The 15,917-nt window shown below is 43.3% G+C and overlaps 1 long non-coding RNA gene across 5 annotated transcripts in view; it reads left to right on the top strand.

Annotated features, from left to right (window-relative positions):
• The first annotated feature begins 12,227 nt into the window (after positions 1-12,227).
• Positions 12,228-15,917, top strand: part of LOC139040346 (uncharacterized) — a 42,230-nt gene continuing 38,540 nt past the window's right edge. For 2 of the 5 annotated variants that reach the window (XR_011494701.1, XR_011494703.1), the window contains exons 1-2: positions 12,456-12,709; positions 13,771-13,949. This is a non-coding gene — a long non-coding RNA (uncharacterized lncRNA). The other 3 variants (XR_011494705.1, XR_011494702.1, XR_011494704.1) reach the window with 3 other exon arrangements.

Here is a 15,917-nt window from a genome sequence, read left to right as displayed (position 1 = left end):
AGGAGGGTGGGGAGGATGCTGAGTAGGAATCAGCGAAGTCCATTACTCTGGCCAAGAAGAAAACCTTAACAAGTTCCAGAGAGGGGGTAACCTACAGGCCACGTTCTCTGCAAATAATCTTTTCGGATATTTGTAAGAAAATTAGGTTTTTTCCCTCATTAAAAAAAATTAAAATAGGGGCTGGCCCGGTGGTGCAGCGGTTAAGTTTGCACATTCTGTGTCAGCGGCCCAGGGCTTGCTGGTTCAGATCCCAGCTGCAGACCTAGGCACTGCTTGGCAAGCCATGCTGTGGCAGCATCCCACATCTAAAGTAGAGGAAAATGGGCACGGGTGTTAGCTCAGGGCCAATCTTCCTCAGCAAAAAGAGGAGGATTGGTGGCTGATGTTAGCTCAGGGCTAATCTTCCTCAAAATAAAAAAAAATTTAAAAAAATAATAAAACAATTAAAATATATCTTAACCACTATAAATGCACAAATGTTAAATATACTCCTTGATGAAGTTTTACATGTAAAACCATTCAGAACCTTCTAAAAATTCCCCTGCACTGTTCCCAGTCAATGCCCCCTGCCCAGGATTCAAACTCCAATCACCATAGACTAGCTTTGTCTGTTCTTGAATCTTATGCAAATGGAATTGCATGGTATGTAGTCTGCTGTGTCTGGGTTCTTTTGCTCAACATAATGTTGGTGACGTTCATACATACTGTTGTGTGTATCAGCCTATGTAGTATTTTTTTTTTGGATGAATTTACCACTTTCTCTAGTTGATAGATAATTTCACCAGGGAAATTTAAGACATACTCTTCTAAATAGTTTTTAGATCAAGGAGGAAATTAAAACTTAAATGTTAGCTCTTTTGGATGTTAATATGTTGTAGCAACACCTTGGATGTAGCCAAAGCTGTATTCAGAGGAAAATCCATAGCCTGAAATACTTTTATTATTAAAAAAAGAATGAGTGATATAAATGAACTAATAATTCAACAAATAACATAGAAAATAAACAATCTAAGCAAGCCAGAAAACAGTAAGTCACTAGAGATTAAAGCAGAAATTAATTAGGAAAAATAGTAAAGTTGATAAGTGTTGGTTATTTCAAAATAGACAATCACTTCATAAACTTATATTATAAAAAGAGTAAAACAAATACTTGCAACATAAAAAAAGAGAAAGTATATATGGTCACAGATATGAACAAGATTTTTTAAGCTACAAGAGAATATTTCAAAATTATAAGAGAATATTTAAAAATCTAGTGAAACAATAAATTTTCTTGAATAAAATAAATACGTAAAATTGACACAGGAAGCCTTAAAAAATCCCCACGTAGACCAAACGGAGAAGAAATTTAAAAATTGGTTAAAGATCTGTTATAACAAACACCTACATGAATTTGATTTTATCAAGCTAATCTTTGAAGAGGTAATTCCATTTAAACTGTAGCAGACCACTGAAAAGGAGTACACTCTTCTCAATCCACTTTATGAGACCGGAGACTCTGGACGCCCGACTTTGATGAAATGGCTCAGCAACAGAGCCCCACCGGGCAGGGGAGGAGCACTGGGAGCTGGGTTCTGGCCCAGGTGTCACCACTTGGAAATACGCCTTCAGATTGGTGGATTTGATTTTTCAAAGAAGGCCAAGAATTGAATGTTTGTGTGTGATTTTCCAATTTTTCTGTCCCGGCAGCTAGTGCATTTTTTTTTTTTTAACACCCGACATGGACCGAAATTTGCTGACTGGACTTGGCCACCATTTTGCAACTTTTGTTCAAACGGACTTGGATCCATGATTTGGAACAAGGAGCCAAAGGAGGGAAGGACACCTTCTTACTGTAATCTTCAGTTTCTCTGAAAAGAAGTCTCACTTGCACTGTTGAGTGGGACTACGTCAGCCAAATGTATAATTTTAAACTTTCCAGCAAGAAATTTGAAACACGCTAAAAAAAGTAGAGACAGATGAAATTAATTTTTAAAATATATTTTATGTATATCCAAAATTATCATTTCAACATGTAATAAATACAAACATTATTGATGAGATATTTTATATTCTTTTTGTTTTGCTTTAAATCTTTGAAACCTAGTGGGTGTACTTTATCCTTATAGTACATTTCAATTTAGCTGCTAGGTTTTCATCAGAAATAGTTGATCTGTATTTAGATTTTGTAACGTTCACAGTTGAAAAAGTACTAGATCCCCATATCTAAATTGTCCAAGACATACTGAAAAATTTTCCAATAACTGAACTGTGCATAAAAAACTCATTTTCCTATAATATTTGCAAGCCCATTGACAAGACTGGACCATCTTTTTTTAGACGTGATTTGACTTTGAAGCAGAAACACATCGGTTTTAAAACTGCCCAAGTTAAGTAATTCACTAACGCTTGCGCTCACTCAGGGTTACTAACATCGATACAATAGGAGCATCACAGAATTGGAAAGCATCTCTAAATTTATCATTATCCACAAAGCATCCTTCACATTTTTCTTATAGTTTTTGAAGCTAATTTACATAATGCTGTCAATTGCAACCAAAATCTTCTGCATTGTGGTTCATGCTGGAGAAAAAATGAAAGTCATTATTACTGATTTGTATTATGAGAGGGTTAAATGTCAACATAAATTCTTGCGCCTCTCTAGCTAGGTCACCAATGAGCTTTTCTTTTCTTTGGAGCTTCAAAGTTAGCTCTTTCTTAGGTTGTGTGATAACAGGGAGAAAATTTTAAATCAAGTCACCATTTTTTTGTCTTTGATTATTGAACGTTTGGCAAGTATATCTATTGTTTCAAAGAAATCTTGAATTGGAGTTAACGCTACAGCAAATCTCTGTCAAACTCTTTGGTGACTCAGCCAATGAGCAAAGAATACAAGATGGTGGAATTCATTGTCTTCTATTTCTCTCTTCAGTTCTATAATCTGAGGATGACTCATAGCATTTGTACGTAAATAGGAGAAGATTTTGACTGTTGTATCCATGACACCTTTCAGAGTCTGCTCCAGAAAACCGAACACAAATATTTTATATGTATCACGGAGTGGGACGAAACGTTAAGGGAAACATCGGTCTCTTGTTTTAAAATTCCAGTAAATCTGAATTTTTGACCTAACGTGGCTGAAGCATCACCTGTTGTCATAGAGACTGATTTTCTCATTTCTAGCTGAAATTCTTCTTTGACAGATGCAGAAGAGTCAAAATTATCTACGCCTCGAGTTCTATTTTTTTAAATGAAGATAATGTTTTTAAAGTAGTTTGAAGTTCACAGAAAAATTGAGGGAGAAGTATAGAGATTTCCCATCCTCCCCGTACCCCCCACAGGCACAGCCTCCCCCACTGTCAATATCCGCCTCCACCGCGATGCATTTGCTACAATCGATGAGCCTATATTGACACATCATAATAACCCAAAGTCCATAATTTCCATTACAGTTCACTTTTGGTTTTGAGCATTCTGTGAGTTTGGACAAACGTGTGACACACATCCATCATTATGGTATCATATCGAATATTTTCTCTGCTCTAGAAATCCTCCGTGTTCTGCTTTCATCCCCCGCCCCCCCCCCACGCCTTCCCCGCCCAGTGACCCCAACCCCGGGCAAGCACTGATCCTTTTACTGTCGCCATAGTTTTGCCTTTTCCAGAATGTCATGTAGTTGGAATCATCCAGTATGTAAACTTTTCAGACTGGCTTTTTACTTAGTAATATGCATTTAAGGTTCCTCCATATCTTTTCATGGCTTGATAGCTCACTTCTTTTTAGCTCTGAATAATACATCATTGCCCGGATGGACCAGTCTATTTACCCATTCACCTACTGAAGGACATCTTGGTTGCTTCCAAGTTTTGGTAATTATGAATAAAGCTGCTATAAACACCTGTGTGCAGGTTTTTGAGTGGACATAAGTTTTCAACTCCTTTGGGTAAACACCAAGGCATGTGGCAGCTGGATCACATGGTACGAGTATGATTAGTTTTGTAAGAAACACCAAACTGTCTGCCAAAGTGGCTGTGCCATTTTGCATTCCCACCAGTAGTGAGTGAGAGTTTCTGTTGCTCCACAACCTTACCAGCATCTGGTGTTGTCAGGGTTTCAGATTTTGGCCATTCTATTAGGTGTGCAGTCATATTTCATTGTTTGAATTTGCATTTCCGTGATGACATACGATGAGGAGCATCTTTTCACGTACTTATTTGACATCTTTGTGTCTTCTTCGATGAGATGTCTGTTAAGATCTTTGGCCCACTTTTAAATCAAATTGCTCATTTTCTTATTGTTGCATTTTAAGAGTTCTTTGCATATTTTGGATAACAGTCCTATATAAGATGTGTCTTTTGAAAATATCTTCTCCCAGTCTGTGGCTTGTTTCCTCGTTCTCTTGACGTTTTCTTCCAGAGAGCAGAAGTTTTTAATTTCAGTGACATCTACCTTACTGGTTATTTCTTTCATTGTGCCTTTGGTGTTGTATCTAAAAGGTCATCGCCATATTCAAGGTCATCAAGGTGTTCTCCTATGTTCTATTCTGGGAGTTTTATAGTTTTTCATTTTATGTTTAGGTGTGTGATCCATTTTGAGTTAGTTTTTGTGATGGGTGTGAGGTCTATGTCTAGATTCATTTTTTTTGCATGTGTATGTCCACTTGTTGCAATACCGTTTATTAAAGAGCCTACCTTAGCTCCATAGTTTTGCTTTTGCTATTTTGTCAAAGATCAGTTCACTACATTTATGTGAGTCTATTTCTGGGCTCTCTATTTTGTTGCATTGATCTATTTGTCTATTCTTTTGCCAGTACCACACTGTCTTGATAACTGTAGCTTTATAGCATGTCTTGATGTCAGAGGGGGCCAGCCTTCCACTTTGTTCTTCTCCTTCAATACTGTGTTGGCTATTCGGAGTCTTTTGCCTCTCCACGTAAACTCTAGAATCTGTTTGTCGCTATCCACAAAATAGCTTGCCGGCATTTTGATTGGGATTACATTGGAGAGTTGGATCAAGTTGGGAAGAACTGACATCTTGACAGTATTGGTTTTCTTAACCAACAGAGTGGAATCTCTCTCCATTTATTTAGGTCCTATTTGATTTTTTTAATCAAAGTTTTGTAGTTTTCCTCATATAGATCTTGCACATATTTTGTTAAATTCTACCTAACTATTTGATTTTTGGAGGTGCTAATGTAAATGGTATTGTGTTTTTCATTTCAAATTCCACTTGTTCATTGCTGCTATATGGGAGAGGCTTTGACTTTTGTTATTAACTTTGCATCCTGCAACCTTGCTCTGATTACTTATTAGTTCTAGGAAATTTTTTATAGATTCTTTCAGATTTTCTACATGGATAATCATGTCATCTGTGAACAAACACAGTTTTGTTTCTTCCTTCCCAATCTGTATACCTTTTGTTTTGTTTCCTTGTTTTATATTAGCTAGGAGTTGTAATCTTTGACATTTTTTGGAAGGCTTTGAATTCTACAGTGAGTTATTTGCTGGTTTAATTGAAGATCTTATACTTTTTGCAAAATATCTCTTTTAGTGTTTCCCTCATATTCTAACACAAATTTTTTAACCGACATAATAATTAAAAAATATCTCTGCATCTAAAAATGAGTTCCTTTTTCTGTGCAAGAATTCAAGTTACTTTTTAGCTGGCCAGAGTTGCAAGCTCAGATCCTGTCAAAATTCATTAAGATTTTTTTTATTGGACATATCATTCTGATTCTTTTTTTTTTTTTTTTGAGAAAGATTAGCCCTGAGCTAACTACTGCCAATCCTCCTCTTTTTGCTGAGGAAGACTGGCCCTGAGCTAACATCCGTGCCCATCTTCCTCTACTTTATACGTGGGATGCCTACCGCAGCATGGCTTTTGCCAAGAGGTGCCATGTCCACACCCGGGATCCGAACCCAGTGAACCCCGGGCCATCAGGAAGCAAAACGTGCGAACTTAACCGCTGCGCCACCGGCCGGCCCCTCATTCTGATTCTAGTTGACTTATTTTGTTGATTCCTTTTTGACTGTTCAGAGGAAATTTATTTTCAAATTCATTATGTATTCAATAAAAGTGTCTGTTACTATTGTTCATTTTTTAATCAATAAAGAGAAAGCTTTTTGTTTTTTCCTGTTGAAGGAAGTTGCAATTACTATTCATCATGAAATTTGTGATGTCTCAGGTTTTCTTTATGGTTCTGCATGTCTGCTTGACTCTGAACCAGCAGGATTCCTCCATTTTAAATCTAAAAGTTTGTCCATATTTATTTTTTAAACTAGAAAAATAATTTATATTAAAATTAAAATAATAAGAATTTTGACTCCATTACATAGATATCATGGTAACTTGTACTATCTGCATAACATAAAACCATTACGAGGTTAAATTAGTATATAGAAAAATAATCATTGCAACTGGACTCATCCATTGATACCAACTAAATCAGTGATGCGTTGATGCGTACCGTAAATGGACTATTTCTATGTGTACTTGCCGGAAACATGCGCAGCAGTACTACAATAACATCTGATGGGATGAAAAGCTAGTGTCAACTGTAGGGTGGGAGCCAGAATAATGGTGCCCCAAAGATGGCCATGTCCTAATTCGCAGAACCTGTGAATATGTCCCCTTACACAGCAAAAGGGAATTAAGGTTGCAGATGCAATTAAGGTTACTAATCAGCTGATCTTGAAATAAGGAGCTTCTCCTGCATTATCAGAGAGGCCGCAATGAAACCATAACCTTCCTTAAAAGTTGTGGTCAGAGGAAGCTATGATTATGGAAGAGTAGTCAGAGAGATCCAACATTGCTGCCTTTGAAGACAGGAAGATAGAGCCAAGAATGTGGGTGGCTTCTAGAAGCTAGAAAAGCAAAAAATGGGATTCTCCCCAGAGCCTCGGGGAAGGAGCCAGCCCTGCAGACACCTTGATTTTGGCCCAGTGAGACCCACGTCAGACCTTTGACATCCAGAACTGCAAGAGAAAATACATGTTATAAGCTACAAAATTCCTGGTAAATTATCATGGCAGCAATAGGAAATGAATACAGTAGCTCCACAAAACAATAAAGTTGCCTTACAGAAAAATATTTTGCTGTACCATTTTATTTTTATTTTTTTTGTTTTTGTTTTTGAGGAAGATTAGCCCCGAGCTAACATCTGTTGCCAATCCTCCTCTTTTTGCTGAGGAAGACTGGCCCTGAGCGAACATCCATGCCCATCTTCCTCTACTTTATACGTGGGATACCTACCACAGCATGGCGTGCCAAGTGGTACCATGTCCGCACCCAGGATCCAAACCGGTGAACCCCGGGCCACCAAAGCGGAACGTGCGCACTTAACCGCTGAGCCACTAGGCTGGCCCCTGCTGTACCATTTTAACATGAAAGCTTATTCAACTTAAAATAAAAAATCAGCTCCCCTGTTGCACTATCTATGTTGCAGGTGCTCAATAACCACATGTTCCTGATGGCCACTGAACCGAGCAGTCCAGGTCTGGCCACATCCTGAATTCCTCTGTGGCTGGAAGTTCTGAGAGGGGAGCATGGGTAGGACCACATTTCCCATCACCAGTAAGCTCTTACATCAGACCTGTGTTTTGACTGCATGAGGTTTTTTTTCTCTCTCTTTTTTTGAGAAAGATTGGCCCTGAGCTAACATCTTTTGCCAATCCTCCTCTTTTTGCTGAGGAAGACTGGCCCCGAGCTAACATCCGTGCCCATCTTTCTCTACTTTACATGTGGGACGCCCGCCACAGCATGGCTTGCCAAGTGGTGTGTAGGTCCACACCTGGGATCGGAACCAGCGAACCCTGGGCAGCCGAAGCAGGACGCTGACTGCACAAGTTTTGAGAATGTGATTTAAATTTTGAGCTCTGTTTCAGGATTGTTTTTGGAGGCCCCTATGTTTGGAAATGGCGTGCTGGCTGGTGAGGAGAGGAGAGCATCTTAAAAGAAACTTACATCTTTGTTTTTTGGGACTCAGATCCAAGATACAGCTTGTGGTTGCTGAATAAGCATTTGATCCCAGGATTTCCCATGAACCTTTCCAGGGCATGACTGCCCCAAACAGGACGTCTGGAAGGGCTGGTGAACCGCTCTATTTATCTGTCCGATCTGATTTCCGTCTCCTCTTAGGGCATAGCTGCCTAGAGATGAACCCCATCTCCAGCCCCCGCTGGGTGCGAGCCCAAGCCTGGGGTGAGGTCTGGGGGAGGTTTTTGAGTTGAAACAGCTGCAAGGCTCGTAGAATCCAGGGGTTGCCAAAAATGAGGGCAGGGGACATGCAGAGAGAGAATGAGTCAGTGTCGCTGTGGGGCTTGCTGCAGGGTTTCCGAGATGAAAGAAAACATCCAAGGGCCTGGTTCAGAGCTTGCCCTTGAGAGGATGGGGTCGTGGGGTGGGAGGGGTGAGGGTGCGCAGGGGCTCTTGGGAGTTTGTGGAGGAAACACAGCTCCAGGGCTCTTTTTGAAGTCCTTCCCAGCAAAAAGCACAGCATCTCGGAAATCTTTGTCCATTCTCCTCTCCTCTCCTCTGCCCTCCCCTGCCCCCGCCCCTCCACCCTGCTTTCCCCTCTCTCTCCTTCCTGATTGTTCCTTTCTGTAGCCACTTCCCCTCCCTTCTCCTCTTTGTTTTTCTCCTCTTCTTTTGTCTTTTCCCGTTTCCATTCCCTCTCTTTCTTTCCCTTTTGACCCCGGGGCTTTGCTGCACGGTAAAATGGCACCAACCCAAACCAGGGTGCAGGATTCCACTCACTTCTACTTTTTACTTGAAGTTTTAACAACTTGTCTATTTTCACCATGAAGCCACATATGTTTATTGAAAACATCTGAAAAATAAAGTGAAGCATTAAAAAGAAAGTAAAAGCCACCTGTAACTACTCTAATTAGAGAAATGATATGAAAATCGAGGTGTATTTCTTTGAAGTCTTTGTCGTGTGTGTGTGTGTGTGTGTCTGTATGAGTCTGTGTGTGCAGTTGGGAAGTGTGGTTACAAAAATGGACGTCTTTGGTTAGTTTTATATGCTTTTTTTTGGCATGTGACATTGTATCCTGGACATTCTCTCCTGTTATTAACATAATTGAGTTTGCCTCTTGGTGAGTGTAGAGCTGAAAAGCACAACCAAGGCTGAAGTGGGCGAAGAAAAAAGCTTTATTGCTTGCACAAGCAATGGAGAGCACGGTGGATAGCTCCCAAAGCAGGCCATTACATAATGAGCTCAATGCGGTTACACAGTGAGCTCAAGGCGGCACCCGTTACATAAGCGGTCGTGGGAACTTTGGACACTTGGAGCTGGAGCAGTTTGCAGCGGTCCTGCTGCAACCACGTGAGTTTCACTGTAGGATGGCAGCATCTGCAAAAACGAGGACGTCAGCTTCTGAAAAACAGCACATTTCACTTTCTCCTTGTCTGAAAACATTTGACGGACTATGTTTGGTTATGGCTCAGATTTTCTTTAACCCCTTCCTTGCCTGGTTTCCGGTCACAGTAAGACTTTTCCAAAAACTAGATTGTTAATGGCTGGATAGTTTTCTATTTTATGGAGGTACTATCATTTAAAATGATATTGTTTGTTTGGTTTGTTTGATTATGCTTGTTGCATGGATTCCAGGTGTTTTTTTTTCCCCACAGAGATTGCTACCCTAGATCCACCTTCATTCTTCTTCTTTAGTAAAAGAAAACTGATTTTATTGTGAGTGGCAATGTACTTATTTCTCAACTTCTTTTGGAGTCAGGGGTGACCAATGAAATGTATTTAGAAGTTGTTTAATTGTTCTTCTTGGAAAGCACATTAAAAGGGATTCCCCTTTTTTCCTACATAGAATGCAGATGACAGGGCTGGAGCACCAGCAGCCATGTTGGGCTATAAGATGACCTTGAAGAAGGAAGTTATGCACTGAAGACAGAGGAACATAAAGATAGAAGGTACCTGGGTCCCAGAGAACACTGTATGGTCACCACACCAGCCCTGGACCATCTACCTCAGGATTTCTTTTACATGCATGAGAAATAAACTCCTACATTGCTTGCTTTCCATCTCTTACCAGTAATTGAATGTAATTCCTACAACAGATTAATTCATGCTATAGTCAGATACAATGATAACTTATTGAATGACTAGTCTGTACCAGTCCCCACTGACATGAAGACAGACCAGTCAACAAAACAGAAAAAAATCCCTTTTCTTGTGGAGCTGATAATCAGTGGGGAGAGACAGATGATAAAAAAGGTAAACAGCGATATATTCAAGAAGTGAAATATTTAGTATGTTAGAACATAATTGCTAAGGAGAAAAAATAATGAAGGGCGAGGGGGTGTGTTATGTTTTGAGGGGTTGAGGTGACGTTGAAATTCTGGGTAACTCAGGAAAGCCTCATAAAGACAACTGTTCTCTTTCCTCTGAATTCAAAACGGCATCTTGTACATCATAAGAGCACTTCTCGCATTTTTTCATGCTTAGAAGTTAGTGGCTAATTGGGATTGTACAAGAATTGGGGACCAGGCTCTTCTGGCGAGGATATGATATTGCCTCTGACGTTATGTTAGCTGAGCAGCTTTCTGTTGCAGGTGGAAGAAACTCAACTCAAACAGGCTTAAGGAAACCAGGGAACATTCTGACTTACAAAATGAAAATATCCGGGGGTGGTCCAGGCGTCACTGAATCCAGGTGCTCAGAAATGTCGCCAGAAACCTGTCCGCCCCATCTCCCAGTCCTGCTTCCCTCTGTGTAGGCTCCATCCACCGCCCCGCCCACCTGGGAGGGAGGCTGGCCCCCTGGCGCTGCAGACTCTGTCCTGGGAATTGCAGCAAATATCCCAGGGCTCGTTCTCATTGGGTGGGGTTGATCATGTGCCTATTCCTGAACTAATCCTGGGGCTGATCGGAGTCAGACAGGCTGATGGCCGGAGCCTATGTCTGAAGCTGGAGGAAGCGCCAACCGCAAAGACGTAGGGCCGGGGGTACTTGTGCAGAGGAACCGTAGAAGCTTCTAGCAGAGGAGCAAGAGATTCTGAGCCTGCTCTCCGCTTGGCCGTAGGCCTCCCACTTGCAGGCCCCTTGGCCCCTGGGAGAAGTCAAATCCATTTCTTCTTGCGCTTTCCTTTGCCTGGTGGTTGTTCTCTCCTATTTTACAAATGAACAACCAAATGCATAAAGACCGTAAATTATAAACGAGCCGTTCAAATGAGGCAAGTGATGGCAATGAGTGAAATCTAATTAAGCAGTTGAGATCTAAGCGATATTGTTATTAAAGTGCCGCGTTAACAGAGCGTTTGATCAGCTCCCCAGCCTGTCGTGTGAGTTATGAGGCGAGCTGGTTCTGATTGACGTCGAGATCGATGCGTTTTGCAGGCGGAGATAAAGCGCGGCTCCGTTGAGGGCACGGAGCGCCTGATCCGCGTTTGTCCTTGTAAAGCGCCAGCCTGGCCCGGCCTGTTTGCGCTGCTTCCAGAGCCATCAGTCACCATCCCGGCTGGAGAATTTGGGAATACGTCTTTAAAAAAGCATCTTTTTTTTTTTTTTTTAAAGATTTTATTTTTTCCTTTTTCTCCCCAAAGCCCCCCGGTACGTAGTTGTGTATTCTTCGTTGTGGGTCCTTCTAGTTGTGGCATGTGGGACGCTGCCTCAGCGTGGTCTGATGAGCAGTGCCATGTCCGCGCCCAGGATTCGAACTAACGAAACACTGGGCAGCCTGCAGCGGAGCGCGCGAACTTAACCACTCGGCCACGGGGCCAGCCCTAAAAAAGCATCTTTTTAAAAGATCTCCCGGGACTTCCAGAGCTTGGCTCTGACATTCGCTTTTTCATAAACTGAGAATTATTTATCAAGCACGTGCCGTGCGCTTGGCCCCGGGCTGGAGGCTGGCAGTTGACGGGGGAACGATGGGCATGGCCTCGCTGCTTCCGGGACTTATGGTTTGGGTCCATTCTGGTGGTAATGGTCTGTCTTTTAGGGCAAAAAGAGAAGATATTTGAGCCATTTATTCCTCTGGCACTGAGGTCTCTAGAGAGAGGAACCTCCAGGCTGGGGGTCCCCAGAAGATGCAGCAGAGTGTGACCTGGGGGAAGCTCCCGTCTTGGTGGGGAAGTCCCCTTTGGGGCCACTGCCTGATTGGATCCTTTTGCTTCTTTCGATTTGGGTGAAGTTGGTTCATTAAAGTTCAGCCGGGGATAGGTGGCTTACCTCCTTTCGTGGGGGAGGAGGCACAGAGGGGCTGAGCGGCACGCCCAAGGCCACTCGGGCAGGAGGCGTTGGGCCCCGTGTCAGACCCAGGTCTGTCTCAGTCCAGAGTCCAGGCCTGGTCAGCGGCTGGGCCTGCTCTCTGCTGTGCCGCCCTGAGCAGCGTGAGAGGACCGGCTCACAGTGAGGGACTTACTGGCACCCCGGGTTGAGGTTTGCTACCATCTCCAAAGTGAGCTCCCCGCGAGGCGCCGGGGCCTTCGCTGACGGGGTCCCAGCCTGGCAGATGCGGTGAGGGGAGCAGGGGCTTCCCCGGGGTGGGGGGGGAAGGGAGGGTGGAGTTCCTGGCAGAGCTGGGCAATTCTCCATGTTCTCCCGGCTCCATCTCGCTGTCCTCCCACCGGCCTCTAATCTCCTCCAGCTCCTTCTGCTCCTTCCTCCCCGGAGAGGCACAGACATCCTCCCCCTCATCGTCCCTTTGTCTTGATCTCTGAATCACCAGGAAGGGGCCGAAGAGCTTCATGTCCTCGTTTACAGAATTTGGCACCTCTTGGTGAGTCCCCCCAGTCTCCCCTCCCCTGTCTGTTCTCTCAGGATCATTCCAGGTGGGAAATGATCCCTGAAAGTCACTTAACTCTCAAAACATGTCACATAGTAGAAGAGCCAGGGCTCTCGATTTACACAACACTTGTGGGCTGTGTGACCTTGGGTAAGTCACTTACCCTCTCTGAACCTCTGTCTCCTCATCTGTAAGACGAGACACCAGCACCCATCTCACAGAGTGCTCATAAGCATGAAACAAGTCAATGGATTGGAGACAGCTCAGAGTGCACAGCTAAGGTTAGTTTTCCTCTCTTTTGGAGAAATGATGATTTTTCAGAAGTGTTTCAGATGATTTTCAGAAATGTTCTGGAATAATCTGTAAGGGTGCTGCTGGGTAGACGAGCCATACGACTTCCTGTTCCTGCCTGTCCCCTTCTTGCTGTTAAGAAGAGAGTGTTGATGCTCATTTCTCCTTAGGGCTGTCCTGCTGTGTCTCTCTCCTTTGCCAGAGAAGAAATCGACTTCCCTATTTGAACAAATCCAAACCAGAGCCAGCACGGACGCTGTTCTCTCTGTGATGCTTTGGGGCGTGTTCATTCTCTTTGATCCTTGAAACATCCGGTCCCTTCAGGGGACAGACCAGTCAGAGATTAAAGAGCAGAGAGCTGTTCCACCGAGTGTGGCCCCTGGCTCAGTGGCAGCTGCATCCCCTGGGGCTTGTTAGAAATGCGGGGTCTCCCCCCCAGGCCTCCGCCTGCTGCATCAGCACCTGGGCTTGGACAGGATGCCCGGGGCCTTCTGGGCACGTCGGGTGTGGGTGGCACAGGCTGACACCCGTCCCATCTCCCTCGGTGCCTGGGCCGACCTCCCCGATGGGGGTGGGACACCTGTCGCTGTGGGCGTGGGGAGCGGGAGGGAGGGCAGGGAATCCAGGTCACAGTCGGGGATAAAGATGGCCCCGTGGCGCACCAGGTCGCCCTGAGTTTTACTCTTTGCAGGTGCTCTCGGTTTACTCTTGACCCCGTGCAGCCTGTCCTTGGTGTCGCCTTGACACAGCCCGTGTCCCTTCAGGCAGCGTCACCAGAAACGCTAGTGCGTCAAGCAAGGGGCCTTCAAGAGGAAAGGAGAGTGATCGCCTGGAGGCAGGGCTCCGGGAGCCCATGTGAGGGCTCAGAAACTGAGGCACTCAGAAACCGCTGCTCACGTGCCCCTCCTGGCCTGGCTTGGCTCTCTGACGGAAAGGAGCTCAGGTGGGCCCTGGGAAATTCCTAAGTGCCTATGTTAGTGTCCTGGGGCTGCTGTCACAAACAACCACAAACAGAGAGGCTTAAAACAACGGAAACATATTCTCTCACAGTTCTGAAGGCTGAATGTCCAAATCACGGGGTCGGCAGGGCTGTGCTCCCTCCGGAGGCTCGGAGGGGACCCTTCTTGGTCTCTTCCGGCTTCTGGCGTCTCCAGGTGTCCTTGGCTTGTGGCCACATTGCTCCCGTCCCCGCCTCCCTCTTCTCACGGCTCCTCCCTGTGCGTCTCTTCTGTCTCCTCTTGTCTTCTTTAAGGACGTCAGTCAGTGGCCTTGGGGCCCATTCTTTTTTTTTTTTAACTTTTTATTAAGATTATGATAGTTTACAACCTTGTGAAATTTCAGTTGTACATGATTGTACGTTATTGTTTGTCGGTCGTGTTGTAGGTGCACCACTTCACCATTTGTGCCCGCCCCCACCCACCCCTTTCCCCTGGTAGCCATAATCTGTTCTCTTTGTCTCCATGTTTAACTTCCACATATCAGTGGAGTCATACAGAGATTGTCTTTCTCTATCTGGCTTATTTCACTTAACATAATACCCTAGAGGTCCATCCATGTTGTTGTGAATGGGACGATTTTATCCTTTTTTACGGCTGAGTAGTATTCCATTGTATATATGTACAATCTCTTCTTTACCCAGTCATCAGTTGATGGGCACTTAGGTTGCTTCCACCTTTTGGCTATTGTGAATAATGCTGCAGTGGACATGAGGGTGCATGGGACTTTTGGAATTGCTGATTTCAAGATCTTTGGGTAGATACCCAGTAGTGGGATGGCTGGATCGTGTGGTAGTTCTATTTTTAATTTTTTGAGAAATCTCCTTACTGTTTTCCATAGTGGCTGCACCAGTTTGCATTCCCACCAGCAGTGGATAAGGGTTCTTTTTCTCCACAACCTCTCCAACATTTGTCACTTTTTGTTTTGGTTATTTTAGCCATTCTAACAGGTGTAAGGTGATATCTTAGTGTAGTTTGATTTGCATTTCCCTGATGATCAGTGATGATGAGCATCTTTTCATGTGCCTATTGGCCATCTGTATATCTTCTTTGAAGAAATGTCTCTTCATTTCTCCTGCCCATTTTTTGACTTCAAATATTTTTTCCCAATTGGTGGGTTGTTTTTTTGTTTCAATCCTGTTTTCCCTTGCCTTGAAGAAGCTCTTTAATCTGATGAAGTCCCACTTGTTTATTCTTTCTATTGTTTTCCTTGTCTGAGAAGACATGGTGCCCGAAAAGATCCTTTTAATACTGATGTCAAAGAGTGTACTGCCTACATTTTCTTCTAGAAGCCTTATGGTTTCAGGTCTTATCTTTAGGTCTTTGATCCATTTTGAGTTTATTTTTGTGAATGGTGAGAAAGAATGGTCAATTTTCATTCTTTTACATGTGGCTTTCCAGTTTTCCCAGAACCGTTTGTTGAAGAGACTTTCTTTTCTCCATTGTAGGCCCTCAGCTCCTTTGTCAAAGATTAGCTGTCCATAGGTGTGTGGTTTTATTTCTGGGCTTTCAATTCTGTTCCATTGATCTGTGAACCTGTTTTTGTACCAGTACCATGCTGTTTTGATTACTGTAGCTTTGTAGTATGCTTTGAAGTCAGGGATTGTGATTCCGCCGGCTTTGTTCTTCTTTCTCAGGATTACTTTAGCAATTCGGGGTCTTTTGTTGCCCCATATGAATTTTAGGATTCTTTGTTCAATTTCTGTAAAGAATGTCCTTGGGATTCTGATTGGGATAGCATTGAAACTGTAGATTGCTTTAGGTAGTATGGACATTTTAACTATGTTTATTCTTCCAATCCATGTGCATGGAATGTCTTTCCATCTCTTTATGTCATCATCAATTTCTTTCAGGAAAGTCTTGTAGTTTTCATTGTATAAATCTTTCACTTCCTTGGTTAAATTCACCACAAGGTA

Source organism: Equus asinus, chromosome 15, assembly GCF_041296235.1.
Source record: "Equus asinus isolate D_3611 breed Donkey chromosome 15, EquAss-T2T_v2, whole genome shotgun sequence".
In the NCBI taxonomy this organism is placed as follows: domain Eukaryota; kingdom Metazoa; phylum Chordata; class Mammalia; order Perissodactyla; family Equidae; genus Equus; species Equus asinus.
Note: the sequence above shows the minus strand (reverse complement) of the source record. Positions and strands in the feature narration are given on the sequence as shown.